Source organism: Mus caroli, unplaced genomic scaffold (assembly GCF_978045245.1).
Source record: "Mus caroli unplaced genomic scaffold, Mus_caroli_1 scaffold_1, whole genome shotgun sequence".
NCBI lineage: Eukaryota > Metazoa > Chordata > Mammalia > Rodentia > Muridae > Mus > Mus caroli.
The window spans coordinates 157,670,691-157,685,873 of NW_028227256.1; the positions used below are offsets into that span (position 1 = coordinate 157,670,691).

Here is a 15,183-nt window from a genome sequence, read left to right on the forward strand (position 1 = left end):
CCTTTAGACACCCCAACCCTTTTCCTGGAAGGTGACTTTATTCCACAGCACGGGGCTGTTATTTTTTCCTTAGGCCAGGGTTGGGAGTTTACACCCCACGTCTCTGGAACACTGGTGCGTCTGTGAGCAAAGTTGGCTCTGGCCTCCTGAAGGAGGCGTGCTCGGGGCGGAGGGGCAAAAGAACGTCACAGTGGGGCGGAGTGGGGACACTGGCCGGGAGACCCGGAGGAAGGACACCCGCGCTGCGTGTGCTGTGGCTTGTGCGTCCTAGTTTAAGGTAGGAGTTGGGCTGAGAAGCGACAGAGCCAGCCAGTCAGATTCAGGAAGTCGCGTTCCTGACCTCAGGAGCAGAGCTGGGTGCGGTGAAACCTCAGCCAGGGACGCAGGGGGCGCTTTCCTCCACATCACACTGGTGGCACCCACTGACCGGCAGCGCCGCCTCTCTCCCGGGACCTGGCACTAGGAGGGAGAGGCAGGAGCAGGGACCCAGACCTCACCCTTGTGCCCAAGTCACTTCAGACAGCACCGGAACAGAGCCAGCGGTCCCGCCGGCGGGAAGCCTTCCAGCGGACCCAAAGGTGAGTTTCAAAACTTTCTGTATCGCTTTGTGCTGTTGTTTGCAAAATAAGTTTGGGAGCTGCCCCGCTGTGGAAGGGGACTTTCCCATAGAAGAGTGAAATCCGCCCCTGAGAGAAGTGAGATAAAGGGGTTATTTCTAAGAAGCCGCTTGCACGGTTGCTTTCATTCTTTCCTCCTAGAGGTCTCTCACCTTCTCTCCGCTCCTGGCCTGCCACATGGGCTCCTCTGGAGTTTGGGGTGGAGCCTCAGCTCCAGTTGACACCAGCTGCAGGTAGGAGCCATTTGAAAAGGACCAGATGGACACTGTCTCAACGGGCAAAGTCAGTATTTGAGATGCTCCTAAAATCATACCCGCTGGGATTTAAAAACAAAACAAAAACAAACAAACAAAAAAACTCATTCTAAAGTAAACTATAATTTCAATGGGGCTAAAAGGCTGACCAGACTGAAAATGTGGCCTGGAGCCAAGAGGTGGAGTGAGATCTGTATGCCATTCTGAGTCTCTAGAGAGTTTGTGTGACACTTTTTTTTTTTTTCCTGAACTTTCCCAACTCTCTAAATGGTCCTTGATCATCTTCCCACCCAGAAAAGTGGATTGGAAAACACAGCAGGTCCTGTTTGTCTACGTTTTGAAGGGCTATGTAGGAATGATTTGTGTAACAGTAGTTTAGTAAATGATAGCCAGATAGCTGTTGTTTTCAACACCAGTCCTGACTATCTGAAAGGGAACCCAAAGCAAAGACTAGCGCTTGCCCTAATGTAACAGAGAACACCAGCCAGCCAGCCATGAGAATCCGCAGGCCTGCTCTGTCCACTGCTCAATGAGGAAGGCTAGGAATGCAGCACCCAAGCCACTCCAAGCTCCTGCCTGCCAAAGCCGTTATGCTACATCCACCATTAGAAAGAGAGTGAGAACCTGGAGCTAATTTTAGGGAATCTTCATTCTGAAGTATTGTTGGAGACCAAGAACAAGTCTTAAATGGACACGGGTGCATCCTGTTCTTAACCCTTTTACAAAGTTTATCAATGCCACCTAAACAGCCCTGCAACTGAAAGGTACTGCTGCATTAAATGCAGCTGTGTCTGGTTTGTTTGTGTTTTGTACTTTTTTTGAGTTAAACTTTCACATTCTATAGTTATGGGTAGGATAGTTTTGCAAGGGTCTCTCCTATCTTTGAGCTAAAATTCAGGTCTATCAACCACTTAGTCTGATATGTCTTCCCTTGGCCTGGTACCTCCCTTCTTCTGAAATTCTGCCTACCTTTCTATACCCATGACACAGTTCTAGGAAAGAGGCCCATTACAAAACAACATTTCGGGCACTGTCAACATTTTGCCTACAGAATCAAAAGAGGTGAAAGCCACAGGATCAAACCCAAGAAGATAATAAACAGTCAGCAAGCTTCTGCACCAGTTTTAACGTGGAAGGGGCACATTCATTAGCTAAGCATCACTGTACCTACTGTGTGTTGGGCAATGTTCCAGGGCTATGGAATCTAAGGCAATGATATAGTTTGTACTTTCAAAGAGCCCCCAGACTGGCAAATAGACACTAGGAAACAAACCACAGTTCAGAGCAATGTACATCATATAATAGTAACAGTGAAACCATACAAAGGATGGAGCAATGGTCGTCTGGGAAGACAGCACTTCAGAAGTGGTGCACAATCAAGGTCTTGAATATGACTAGCATTTCCCAGGGAAGAGGTACTGTGGGCAAAGAAAAGGCTTTCCCGAAGTCAACACAGGAGCAGCATGGAATGGGGATTTGTCCTCTCCTGTCAAGAGCAGAATATCTTTCAAGGCATACTAAGCCATTATTAGGTAGTGGAAAGGTCCTCTCAGATTTGTGTTTGGAGAAAGAATTACTGGCCAGATGAGGGAAGAAGAGAAGTAGGGGAGCTATATGGGGACATGGACACTGAGGGATGCAGGCTAGGGAGATAGCTTAGGCTTTCCTGGGATGCCCAGTAAAGGAATTCCTAAGGTTGTGACTTAATCCTGGATTAATGGTGCACAAGCATGACTTATCTGTTTAACTAAGTGAGTGAATCTCTAGGAATCACCTCCTCACTTAAAAAGGAGGGTGAGGAATGTTTAGTTCCGGTGTAAGATCTGCTAAAACCTCTCCAGAATGTTAGTCACCAGACCCGTGTGAGGAACTTGTCTTCATTGGAATGAAGAGAATGGCCTGATGAGGCTGCTTGCAAAACCTGGCAGAGTCACTTTCAGATCTGGATGCCAGCCCCAGGTCCAGAGCTTATATACTTGGCATAGGGGCAACAACAACACAGAAAACAAAAATCAACTAGACATGTGTGTGTGCTCAGTACCTGACTTGACCACTTATCAACTGCCCTTGAACAAATCTTTGACTCACTCAGCTTCGCTTCCTTCGTATTTAAAACGGATAATTATTACACCCCAGGGTGGTGGTTAGAATCAGAATCCAATTGAAAAAGTAAGTACATTTAATGTGCTACATAAAATTTAAGGCTTTATAAAACGTGAAGGTTTATTATTATTACCTCTTGAAGCTACCTAAACCACATGGTGTGTGTGCTCAGGACATAACAGCATCAAGGGTAGACGGTGCTTTTTTAATAAACTATTTTAAGGCAGTAATGACAAAAGTCTCTTTGTCTTATCAGTGCTATGCGTAGTCTAGCCTCACCTCATCCGTCTTCTTTCCTACTGCTCAGCTTAAAGGGCCAGAGCCTAAAGAAGCAATGTGGTGGTATTATGTGTGCATGCAGGTTGATCACTACACAAGAACTTCTGAGGCTCGTGGGGCTAAAAGAAGCCAGAATCCTATCTGATAGGCCACTGATGTACCAGACTTGCAGCTGAGTCAAGACACAGGTGACTATTCTCATCTTCACTGAGGCGCTATCAGTTTAATAGGTGGTAGTTCTAAATCTGGACACCAGTTACAGCTAGGGTATAGTTGCGGTGTTTCTCTCATCCTGACCAGTGAGGCTTGTATCCTGAAGAGATTCAAGTGTGTCTCATATTCCAACTAGTGGAGTTTGAATATTGTGTGAAGAGGGCCTGCTGATGAAGAGGAAGTGACAGAGTCAGAGATTTCAAAAGGAAAAAGAAAAAAAAAACTCTATAGATGAACCAACCCTGCCCTTTCACTTCGAAGATGAGCAAACTGGTATTTAGGGAGGGGAAGTGAGTGCCACAGCTATACAGCTGGTCAGTGGAGGGGCCAGAACTCAGGCATCACTTGAATACCCAGTACCATCTGAGGTCGATGTCACCTGGACTTCTGTATACAAGGACAAGTGTGGCACTCAAAAATTACAAGATCACAGTTCAAGGGTGAATCTTCTTGGGGTGGCTTCTGGGACAACCACCAGATCGTGAAGAGACTCGGCTGGACCTTCTCTTTTATGACAATATCCAAACTATCCCCCTCTCGTCTGCTTCTACAACCTCAATCTTTTAACTTCCTTGGGAGTTCCCAAACTCTGCTTGTGCAGGGAGACTACATACTGGTCATGTCTCACTCAAGTAACTAAAGCCCCTCGAGGGTTTGCTCAAATAATCATGAAAACTGGTCTCAGAGATTAGTATGTGTTCAGAGACCAGCAAGAAGCTTTCCTTCTTCATCAGACAACCAACATATAACTCGGTTGTTTGATGGGAAAGGTTTCAGGTGAATAACCACCGTAGCACACAACACTGGTCATGGTTACAATGAGGGAGATAAGGACAGTGACGAGAGGGACCTTTCCCCTCTCTAAGCAGCAAAGGGACAATCTACAGCAGACTCTCTGCAGGACAATCCCTAGGGCTACCTGCCAGCTCAGGTATCTTTTCCCAACATTGTCCAGTGCTATCTGAACAGAACACTATCTAGGGTGATGGAGTCGATGTTCAGTAGAGACTGGGAAGGGAAGCTGAGTTCTAAAAGGAACTGCACACAAACATGGGATTTCTTTGTCATGGGAAAGTCTCAAGGGAGCATGGCAGTGTCCAGGCCCAGCCCTCATGCCTGAACAGGCACAGGCACTTGCTTCCATTATTGTATGCAAGCTGCCCCTGGAGTTTGTCTCTAAGAAAAGAAAGAAAACATAACCCACCCCTACATTTCTTGACTTAAACTTGAAGAGACGAGTGTGCTTATAACCCACTCCAGGCTTGCCCTCATTCTTAACTCTGAAACTTCCCCTCCATACAGTCTTTTTCAGCCGAGTTTATTTCTCTCCCAAAAGACTCTCATTTCAAGATGAATGGGTTTAAAGAAAGCCCATAAGCAATTATTTTTTAGGGTGTTTCTGTTTTTGCTATTAATAAAAGAAAGTTGGCAGAAGATAGAAAAATACTTGGATAACTATGATCAGACAGTTGCATATAAGGGAACTTTCCATCTTCAAATTATTCAAACAGGAAAAGGGTCAGAGGTCATAGATATAGAGATGGGAGAGAGGCTAGGCCCAAAGGCAGGCAGGGAGCGGAGCAGTGGGAACCGGGAAGTTCCTTCAGTGTTAGTAAAATGGAGCAAAATGACAAGGCACATGCTTGTATGAACCTAAATGACATGTGACAGCAGCAGCTGTGAATAAGAGAACGCAGCAGTCTGAGCAGAAGCGTCCTTGTTTTCTCCCCAACCCATCAAATCTGTGTCCCTCTTCCTATAGTTCCTCTTCTTAGGCTCATGCATAGATCTGTGAGTGGGACAAAGTACAGGCTTTCAATATCCTTTCTGCCTGTGGTCCTCAGACACCCACAGCCTGGGCTATGACTTGCAAGCTCCAGCCAACCACTCAGACATACTAACGGAATCCACACAAGAACTAGATGTAGTTGATGTGACTTTTCCATGGAAACTGGAGTAAACAAATGCCCATCCAATTTTTCGAGACTCCATAGAGCTTCTATGTGCATACCAACCTCTCAATAGTTTCTTCAGGGGGTCCTGATAAGAGCTTGAGGCACTCAAAGATAACAGCCATCTCTGTGTCCTCCCCTTCAGATAGCCTAAGCACACATCATAATATATTTCCATTCTTCAGCTTCACACTAGGGAGGAATTCCAAAATGAACCAAGAGAGAATGCATCACTCTTAAATCTAGTCCTGCAGGCTTACTTCTTGGCTTCCTCCCTCCCTTTGCTCTGTGCACTTTTCACTCCTAACCTAAAACATTACCTGCTGCCTGCAGCCCTGCAGTCCGCTGAGCAGCAGTTGCCAGCTTAGCGCAGAGCGGCCTCAATGAAAGCCTCCAGGCTGGTCACGTGGGTGACCCCCACCATCCAGAAATGAAGCCTTCACCAGGAATGGAGGCATATTAATCTGCCACCCCACCTAGACACAGCCTGTTTGGAGATCTCCTGGATTCCAAATTAGAAAGTCTGACTCTGCCCTGTAGGATATTTGGACCAAAGCCTTCTCTAGGTCAGGAAGAAAGCCATGCCCCTCGACATACAAGCTGACTTCCAATGACTGCATTCTTCTCAACGGGAGGCTTTTTTCCCCTGGCCTCTCTGAGGAAAGAGCTGGAATTATTAATTTATAGTGGACGGATGGCGCCACTTTCCCATGGAAAGAATACCTCTCTTTCTTAACTGCCTGGGCCAAGGGAGGAGACAGTTGCAGGACATGTGCCATACAGGGAAGGTCAGATGTTCCTGACTGACATTTTCCAGGAACAAGAGTTTAGTGTTCTGAAAATAATACTCCTTCAAGACAGGCTCAGGAGTGAAGGAACGGCATCTCGAATAGGTTCAGCATCTGATACTGGAGTGGATGAATACACTGAGAGATCTTGAACACTTTACACTTTTCAAATGACTAAGAATAATAGCTGCATGACCATTTGCCTTCAAGAAATTTTGTATCATCCCCTGTATCTTTTATTGGTATTAAATGAACAGTATGTAAAATTGACTGTTATAAAGTGAGCAGTCGAAAGGCACTTACTTAGTGCCATACAACCAGCCACTCCTAGCTATGTCCAAAAGTGTCTTTGGTGCCCCCAGAGGAAACCCAGGAAGCAGCTTCTCCCTGTTGCTTGATGCTCCCAGTCTCTGAAAACCACCAACCTGGACTTACCTATTCCAGGAATTTCATATATGTAGCATATGACAGTTAATGACTGGCATTTTTCCCCTTGGCATGTTGTTGAAATCCAGCTGTACTATGAGAGCCTCTGCTGGCACCCTGTCCTTTTTATATCCCAGTCTTATTTGGTTACACATACACACTACCACTTGTTCAATCTGTCCACCAGTTTGTGGACATTTGAGTTTTGATTATTGTAGACAATACTGCTGGGAATATGTACATACACAGATTTCCTTGAACACACGTTTGCAGCTCATTGTGGGTGTATGTTGGGAAAGTAGGCTTGCTGAATCATATGAAAATTCTATGTTTGACTTTTTCGAGAGTTGCCGAACTACTTTCCTTTTCTCCATGATTTTAGCTACATCCTTACAAATTTACTGTGTGCCAAAGTACACCACCGTATGTGGCATAAGTTTCCATGCCTGATCCCTTATTTGATGCCTTTGAGCTTAAATTTCTGCGAGAGCTTTTAAAACCCATTGTTCTAGAAATTTCAGAGTGATTTGGACTCCTAGTTTATGACTGCACAGGCATATGCACCTCATCCAGCAGGAATGGGAGCTCTAGAGTGTCTCCCAAAACTAAGTGTCACGAGGCATGGTGGAACACACCTTTAATCCTAGAACTGAGGAATCAGAAGCAGGTGGATTCCTCTCTGTGAGTTTGAGGCCAACTCAATCTACCTATTGAGTTCCAGGCCTGACAGAGCTACTTAGGAGGGCCTGTTTTCCCCACCCATCCACTGGATGGTGTAGGAACATAATATTTGAGACCCGGCCCCTCTGTGCAGCACTGGATCTCCTGGAACTTATTGTGTAGATTAGGCTGGACTCAAACTCAGAAAAATATACCTGCTTCTGCCTCTCTGCCTCTCTGCCTCTCTGCCTCTCTGCCTCTCTGCCTCTCTGCCTCTCTGCCTCTCTGCCTCTCTGCCTCTCTGCCTCTCTGCCTCTCTGCCTCTCTGCCTCTCTGCCTCTCTGCCTCTCTGCCTCTCTGCCTCTCTGCCTCTCTGCCTCTCTGCCTCTCTGCCTCTCTGCCTCTCTGCCTCTCTGCCTCTCTGCCTCTCTGCCTCTCTGCCTCTGCCTCTGCCGTGATGGGCTTAAGGCCATGTGCCATATGCAGTGATCCTGTCAGGAAGGAAGGAAAGAAGGAGGGAGGGAGGGAGGGAGGGAGGGAGGGAGGGAGGGAGGGAGGGAGGGAGGGAGGGAGGGAGGAATGGAGGGAGAGAGAAAGCTCTTCTAGAGCTGAGAGAGCATCTTCCCTATCTGTCTCTGCCCCTGTTGCTGTGTCTCCATATGTCTAGGTCAAGGTGATGGCTTTCTGGAACTTCTGCCACCTTAAGAAAAAAGTAAAAGTTCCAGTTTACTCCTGCCTGGCTAGCTCCCCAGACAGCTAACCGCTTTCCTTGGTGCATAGCTGCTGCTTTGGGCTGCAACAGAAAGATCCACTTACTCCAAGGCTTTCTTGCTCCTGCTGGACCCTGGCCCTATCTGTTCTCTCTCACCCCATGACCCAGGCAGGCAGAAGCCCACAAAGGTGTATATGGATAATGTGCTTAGTGTCCAATGTGAGTGTCCTAGACCCAGTGACAGCAACAAAGTCCTCACAGAGACACTCTGAACTCCCATTTTTTCCATCTCCGCAAACTATAAAGGGCTTGTCAATCCATTTATCAACAACAAAGCATTTATGAGCATGCTAGTACCAAACTGGGCATTAGATGCCGAGAGGAAAAGCCCAGTGTTGAGCAGGGGAAAGACAAGAGCAGCACCTGTGTTTTCAGAAAAAGCCGCCATCATCCAGGCATTGTTAGAGAGGTGACATGGTGGCAAGGAGGGTCTCAACTAGCATGATCCCTGTGTTGCCAAAAACAAAATCAAGCCACCAAATCTTATCTCCCCCCACCTGATGGGAGCTTTACAAGTGGCAGTCTTTGCTCCATTCCTCCCTGGATCTGAAATGTGAAAGCCATCGTTCCATGACACTCACAGGAATCATCACTGTGATCCCTTCTGTACACTCTAACTCCCTGCCGCAGGACCACAGCAGAGCCCTTAAGGACAAACCCTACTGGGAAACAGATGGACAAAGCTAACAGTCACTGAACATTTTCCCCTTGCCAGCCCCATTTTAACTCTAGTGTATGTATTTAATTTATCTGATCTCACAATACTAAGACAGAGCAGCTGTCTTTAACCTCCTTTTATAGCTAAAAAGCATGGCCAGTGGCTGGGAGGGTGGGGGGTGTCAATGGATACTTCATGTTCAGATAACTAGAGTTGGGGCTGGCCGGGCTGACCCAGGCTGTCCTCACTGAAAGAGAAACTGAGGCCCTGTAGGATAACAAACAGAGCAGAGCACTAACTAGAGAGCTGGAAGTGAGAATCACAGAAACCCCCTTTGCTGGGCACACCCATCTTACACACTTCCTGTCTCTCAGCTCACACCCACAGACTAGTCCAGGTATTCCCCAAAACCTCATTTGGTTTCCACAAACTTATGCTAAATGTTGGCAATGTTGCTATGCAAGCTCCCTCTCCCTCTCCCTCTTCTCCCTCTCCTCCCTTCTTCTCCTTGTCCCTTTACTCTCTCTCTCTCTCCCTCCCTCTCTCTGTCTGTTTCCCTCTGCCTCTGTCTCTCTCGTTCTCTCTCCCATACCCCCCTGTGTGTGTGTGTGTGTGTGTGTGTGTGTGTGTGTGTGTGTGTGTTTAAGAAGGTAGGGGTGGGGCAGGGGTGTGTGTGTGTGTGTAGGTGTAGGTAGGGTGGGGAGGGTGTGGGGAGGGGTAGGTGTAGGGTGGGGAGGGTGTTGTGGGGTGTGTGTGTTTGTGTAGGTGTAGGGTGGGGAGGGTTGTGTGAAAGTGTGTGTAGGGTGTGGTGTGGGTGTGGGGGAGAAGATGGGGGGTATGGATGTGTGTATGTGTCTTTGTGTGTATGGGGGGGGGGTATGAGAATCCCTTTGAACCAAACCAGCTTTCGTTGCCCAAGGCCCTTGTGATTGATCTAAAATCAGGATTACATCAAACTTAAAGATGTACAAAGAGATAAAACGTGGTTGAGTAGGTGATGGGAGGAAATAGAAAACAGCCAATGTTCACTCAAGCTTTTATACAGCAGTCTACTTCCTTGATCAAACATGAAACATACTTGTAGGTTTTCAGGCTTCATGTGTCAGCGGTGATCCTTCATCCCTGGGCTTTTAAGTCATGACACCTCATGACATATGGAGGGAAAGAAAGTTTCCCAGTAGTCTCCTTCATAGGCCATAGCCCTGAGGAATTTCTGCCATGTGCCAGGCTGCTCCCTGGAATGCCCTGGGCATTTAAAGCAGCTGGAGAAAGGGCCAGGAAGGGGAGTCAGAGGAGGAAGCAGCTTGAGTATTGTCATAGGAACAGGGCGGCTGGAAACCTCCAGACCTGAGCTGGAGCCTGAGCCGCCCTAATTGGATTCCTCCTCAGGGTTACTACCTTGCTTGAGCAACCTGTCTTAGTTTCCCTTTCCCATTCTTGCTGCCTCATTGTCTTACAGGTGCCCACTCAAAGATCACCTGCCTGGATCCTTCCATACACTCTTCACAGAGATTACCTCATCCTGCCTTGCTGTTCCCATAACCACTTGTTTAAATCCCCTTTGGGACCCATAACTGATCCTGCCTTAGGGTGCTTTCCCTGTGCTCACCCAGTTCCCCAGTAAGGAACAAATTTTTAAACGTCTATCTTCAGTTTTGAATCTTTTACCCAGAGAGCTGGCAGAAGGTTTATTTGTTATCGTGTAGCACTTCCTGGGAAGTCTTAGCAAAGAGAGATAGATGTACTTCGTGTATATAGTAGGTAACAAGATGAAACTGAAACAAACCACTGTACCACAGGGAGCAGAAACGGCAGCTCTTGGCTTCCTCAGCCTTAGTGATGTTAACAACACAGGCTCAATGATGGAGGATAGAAGACAGCAGAGAGAGTCTCTCTGGGAAGAATGGGAGCAGACACTTTGTAGTAATAGCAATGGGGTAGGGAGAAAGCACATACACACATACATAATGTCAAGAACATGAGCAGGCAGGGCTGTCCAACAACTTGAGAGCAGCCCCCCTTCAAGTGACATCATCTTAACATGCCACACGGCATCCCATAAAAAGGCACTTCCTGCCCATTGAGGCCAATCACCTTTGCTTTCAGAGTATATCTACTCTGAGAACCCCAGGAACATCTTGGATCTGAGCAGTGGCCAGGCTGAGTCTTCCAAACACAGAATATTGATAGAGCAATTTTCAGGGTTTTTTTTCTATAATATTTTCTTTTCTTTGGCTACAGTTTTGTACATGAACCTAGATATCAGTGTGGCTGAACAAGAGTGCTGGGTATATTAATAGGTAGGGATTTTGTCACGGCATCTTTGATAGCTGTGAGACATTGGACAAGACTTTTAATTCCAATAAGCCTCAGAGTTTGCTCATCTAGAAAAGATGAGTCCATTCACTGACTTGGTAACAAAATAGACTCCAGATACTGGAGATCCCATGATGGGAGTGGATTCCATGTGGGAAGGAGGAAGGATGATTGAATAAGAAACTACCCTAATGTTGACATGGGCTGTGGCAAGCATACAAGGACAGGGCACAGGGCAGGGATTCTAACCTTTAATGTGGCCCAGAAAGCTTTCCTAAGAGGAACAAGGTTTTAGCTGAGGCTTAGAAGATGAGTAGATAAGAAAGTTGGTGGGTTTGGGGAGAGTGGTGGGATTCAAATACAGATGCTTGTGTGAGCCTGCAAAGCGGTAGGGGAAGCCAGGTCTCAGGGTTTGAGAAAGGGAAGGCTTTGTAAACTTCCAAAGTGATTGGTGGCCATTGCCTGTTCCCCTTATTGCTGCTTCTCCGGGGTTAATGTAGTGAAGAGAGCATCTCACAGGGACACACAAACTATAACCTGTCTTCCTGTATCTACACAACAGCTTTATAGTTCTGAGCAAACCCTTGTTCTTTATTCACCTGGGAAACAGGGAGAACAATTCCCTTCTTTTCTACCTTACCAAGCACCAAAGGAAAAATGACTATAAGATTCATTAAAGAATCCCTGAGCTGGGTATGATAGTGTAGGTGTACTATTTCAGTGCTAGGAAGGTTGAGGCAGGAGGAGTTCCGGTTTGAGGCCAGCCTGAGCTACATGATGAGATCATTCCTCTACAACCCAAAATTCCAAACATTGTAAGAGTAAGGTCTTAGTAGAACTTAATTTAATCATAAATAAACCCAGAGCCCATTGGGGGTGGGGGGGTCAGTTCATATGTAAGATGTAAGCTCACTGGTATTCTTAGTTCCCACCCCTTTATCCAAGAAACCAGGAGATACATAACAGCTTCTTTCTTATTTGTTTGTTGCTATTTCATTTCAGGTCATAATCATATTTTTGTCTTAGGGAGAAAGTATGCAATTTGTAAAAGTTTTTTTTTCCATTGTGATATATGTGATTTCTCTGTCTCAGACTGCCGCTGGCCCCCAGAGGTGGGTCCTTAATGCTGGGGAATCCTGAATTCTGGCAAGGTGTCCCTTCGTTTATGAGGGACATTAGATATGACAGCAGAAACCTTTGTATATTATTAGGACTCCTTTGCCCACAAATTCTGGAACCCTTGTGAGGTTCATTGCACTGAGCCTGCATCAGGAACTCAAGGTCTTTCCAGTGTTGTCTCCCACAGTTTCAGGTTTCCTCCCTGCTAGCTCAGACTCAGACTCTTTGCACACTGCCCTGTCTGTCTGCCACAACTTTCCCATGTAGCCTTAATTCACCCCAGAGCCCCTCTCCCCATCAGCGTTCTCAACCCTTGTGTAAAGACTAAATTCAAACAAGGCCAACATAGTCTCACTTCCTCTTGCCATCCCACTTTAGAATCTGAGCCCCTGTCTCTCTCTCCAATCTGATAGAACTTACACTAGGGCACCACTGATTCTTACGTTAGCATTTAGATACTACTTGTTGGGGAACCAAGGATGTAGCCCAGTGAGTAGCATGCCTGCCTAGCGTCCATCCAGAAAGTTATTAAGTTTGATTTCCCCCAAGCAAAGTATAAAACCTGGCATGATGCCACACATGTGTAATCCCAGTGCTCAGAAAGGCCAATAATGAGGATCCCATGATGAGAGTCTATTCCATGTGGAAAGGAGGGCAGATGTGGAATAAGAAGTCACCCTGATACTGGCACAGACTGTAGCAAAAATATCGGGACAATCAGGGGCACAGAGTTGGAACTCTGGCCTTTAATATGGCCTGGGAAGTTTCCTAAGAGGAACAAGATTTTCCCTGAGGCTTAGATGATGAGTAAACTAAAAACCTCACTGGGTTTGGGCAGAGTGGTGAGGTACAGTAGAGGCAGGAAGGTCAGAAGCTCAAGGTCACCCTCTGCAAAGTAACAAGTTGGAGGCCAACCTGGGATATGGAAGAGCTCTGGCTCCAAACAGCCAAGCCTACACTGCAGGACGTTTTCCAACACATAGAATTCACATGTATATTACTGCCTGGGCTTGGGGATTAATACTGGATGATGAGTGAAGCCAATGCTGTGACTATCTTCCTTGATAGTGATAAGAAACATGAGGCTTATGAGGCAATGGAACTTGACCTAGCCCCTGGCGAAGCACAACCAGAATTTGCAGTGTTCTAAGGTGTATGGAGACACTCCCTGATGATAAAAACCATGTCACAGCTCTTACCTCTCCTGCTCTTTAGCATATGCCGATCACATAGTAGATACTTAACTCCCCCTGCTTGACATGCAATCCATACACACTGACAAGGAAATAATCCAAATGGCATATTGCATTTGACACAAGTAAGTATTGACACTATGAGCTTCTTCAAGCATAAAGAATTGTACTTGTAGTGTTATGCTTATTCTAGGGACTCAGTAAACAGCCTAAGGTAGACTCAGGTCCTCTCTAACCCACAGACATCAGAGATCAACCAGAGGGCAGCCACTAGTATAGTCCCTTTGCCCACGTGAGCAGCCCCACTGCCTCTCAGTAATGGATGGAATGTGCATGTCAGAACTTGTTCAACAGGGTGGACATGCTCTGTTAGTCCTTGAAAACACAAGAGTCATTGTGCATACAACCCAAATTCCCATCACCTAGACATCAAGTAGGCCTCAGCTCCACTACCCTGGCAGGAAAAATTTGCCTGAAATTAAGCAGACTGATGCCTACCCTCGCATTCTGAAAAGAATACAAGGAGATCCCCCACCTTGGCACCAATTTCCCAAGAACTCTAGGCTGCTCTGGCCCTGGGCAAAACCAAGGAGTAACTGTTGTTGTGGTTGTTGTTGTTTCTGTTGCTGCTGCTGCTGTTGTTGCTCTTGTTGCTGTATTTGCTGTTGTATTTTTTTCTGCTGCTGCTGTTGCTGCTGCTGCTGCTGTTGCTGCTACTGCTGTTGTTGCTGCTGTTGCTGTTGTATTTTTTCTGCTGCTGCTGTTGCTGCTTCTGCTGTTGTTGCTACTGTTGATGTTGTATTGTTGCTGCTGTTGCTGCTGTTGTTGTTGCTGTTTTTGTTGTTGTTGTTGCTGCTGCTGTTCCTGTTGTTGCTGCCGTTATTGTTGTTGCTATTGTCCTTATTGCCGCAACTGTAGTTTGTCATGTGCCGTCATCTACCAGATGACTCGATATTTAGAAGCTGAGGTGCACTTCATATGAATTACCTGCTTCACCTGAAGGACCTTGGGAAAAGGTCTTCACATCCAGCTGATAGTGTGTCTGTCTTTAGTACACAAATATCATCTAGTATTGTTAGACCTGCTCCAAAGGATTGAGATGAAAATCAGCCCATGTCACCAGTCATCTTCTAAAGAAGCAGTGCCTACTCTGACTTCCGAGTGTATTCTTCTAGATTATCCCCTTGCTGTAGACAAAGAAACCAAGGCCCAGAGCAACTAGTGATTGTCTCACAACACATACTTAGTAAGTCATACCGCCTCTTCATGCATCAGTCTGTGAGTTTGTAGCTCCTAAACTGTCCATTAGCTGGATTTTGATTTTTGACTCATAAAACTTCACAAGAATATAAGTTAATGAAACCAGGGAAAATACTTCCCTCCCTTGCTGCTCTAAACTAAGCCTCATCCCCAGGAGCCGCTCCTGCCTTCTCACAGGAGGAACAGACCCACAGTTCCTGCTGGTCTCCTCTGTTAAATGTTCCTATGCTCCTCCCACTCCTTCAAAGACCCAATGGCATGACAGCTGATCTAACAAGCTATGCTTCTGAGTGCCTAAGAAAGATAAAAATCTAAAGGCTGATACACAGCCTCCAGAAAGGTCACCCTTGTGGCCACACCACAGAACGTCCAGGGATAGTAAGATCGGAGGTCCCTAGCCTCCCACACCATCTAAAACATCTGGAACAAGTGGTAGGTGAGGAGATGAAGGTAAGGATGAGTGTGTGAGCCTGTTTTTAATCTATCTTCTGTCTACCTATCTATCTATACCTGCAGTCAATTTTAGTTTATAAATTACTCGTGGTAAAACATTGACAGTAAAAATAATGAAGT

General features: G+C 46.3%; 1 protein-coding gene across 2 annotated transcripts in view; it reads left to right on the plus strand.

Annotated features, from left to right (window-relative positions):
* Positions 1–220: 220 nt before the first annotated feature.
* Positions 221–15,183, plus strand: part of Kiaa0040 (KIAA0040 ortholog) — a 38,034-nt gene continuing 23,071 nt past the window's right edge. Inside the window, exon 1 of one of the 2 annotated variants that reach the window (XM_029482016.2) lies at positions 221–578. The gene's annotated coding sequence lies outside the window, so the exon portion shown is untranslated. Of the gene's footprint in view, positions 579–3,325; positions 3,442–15,183 lie in introns of those variants that run through there. The other variant, XM_085842449.1, reaches the window with a different exon arrangement.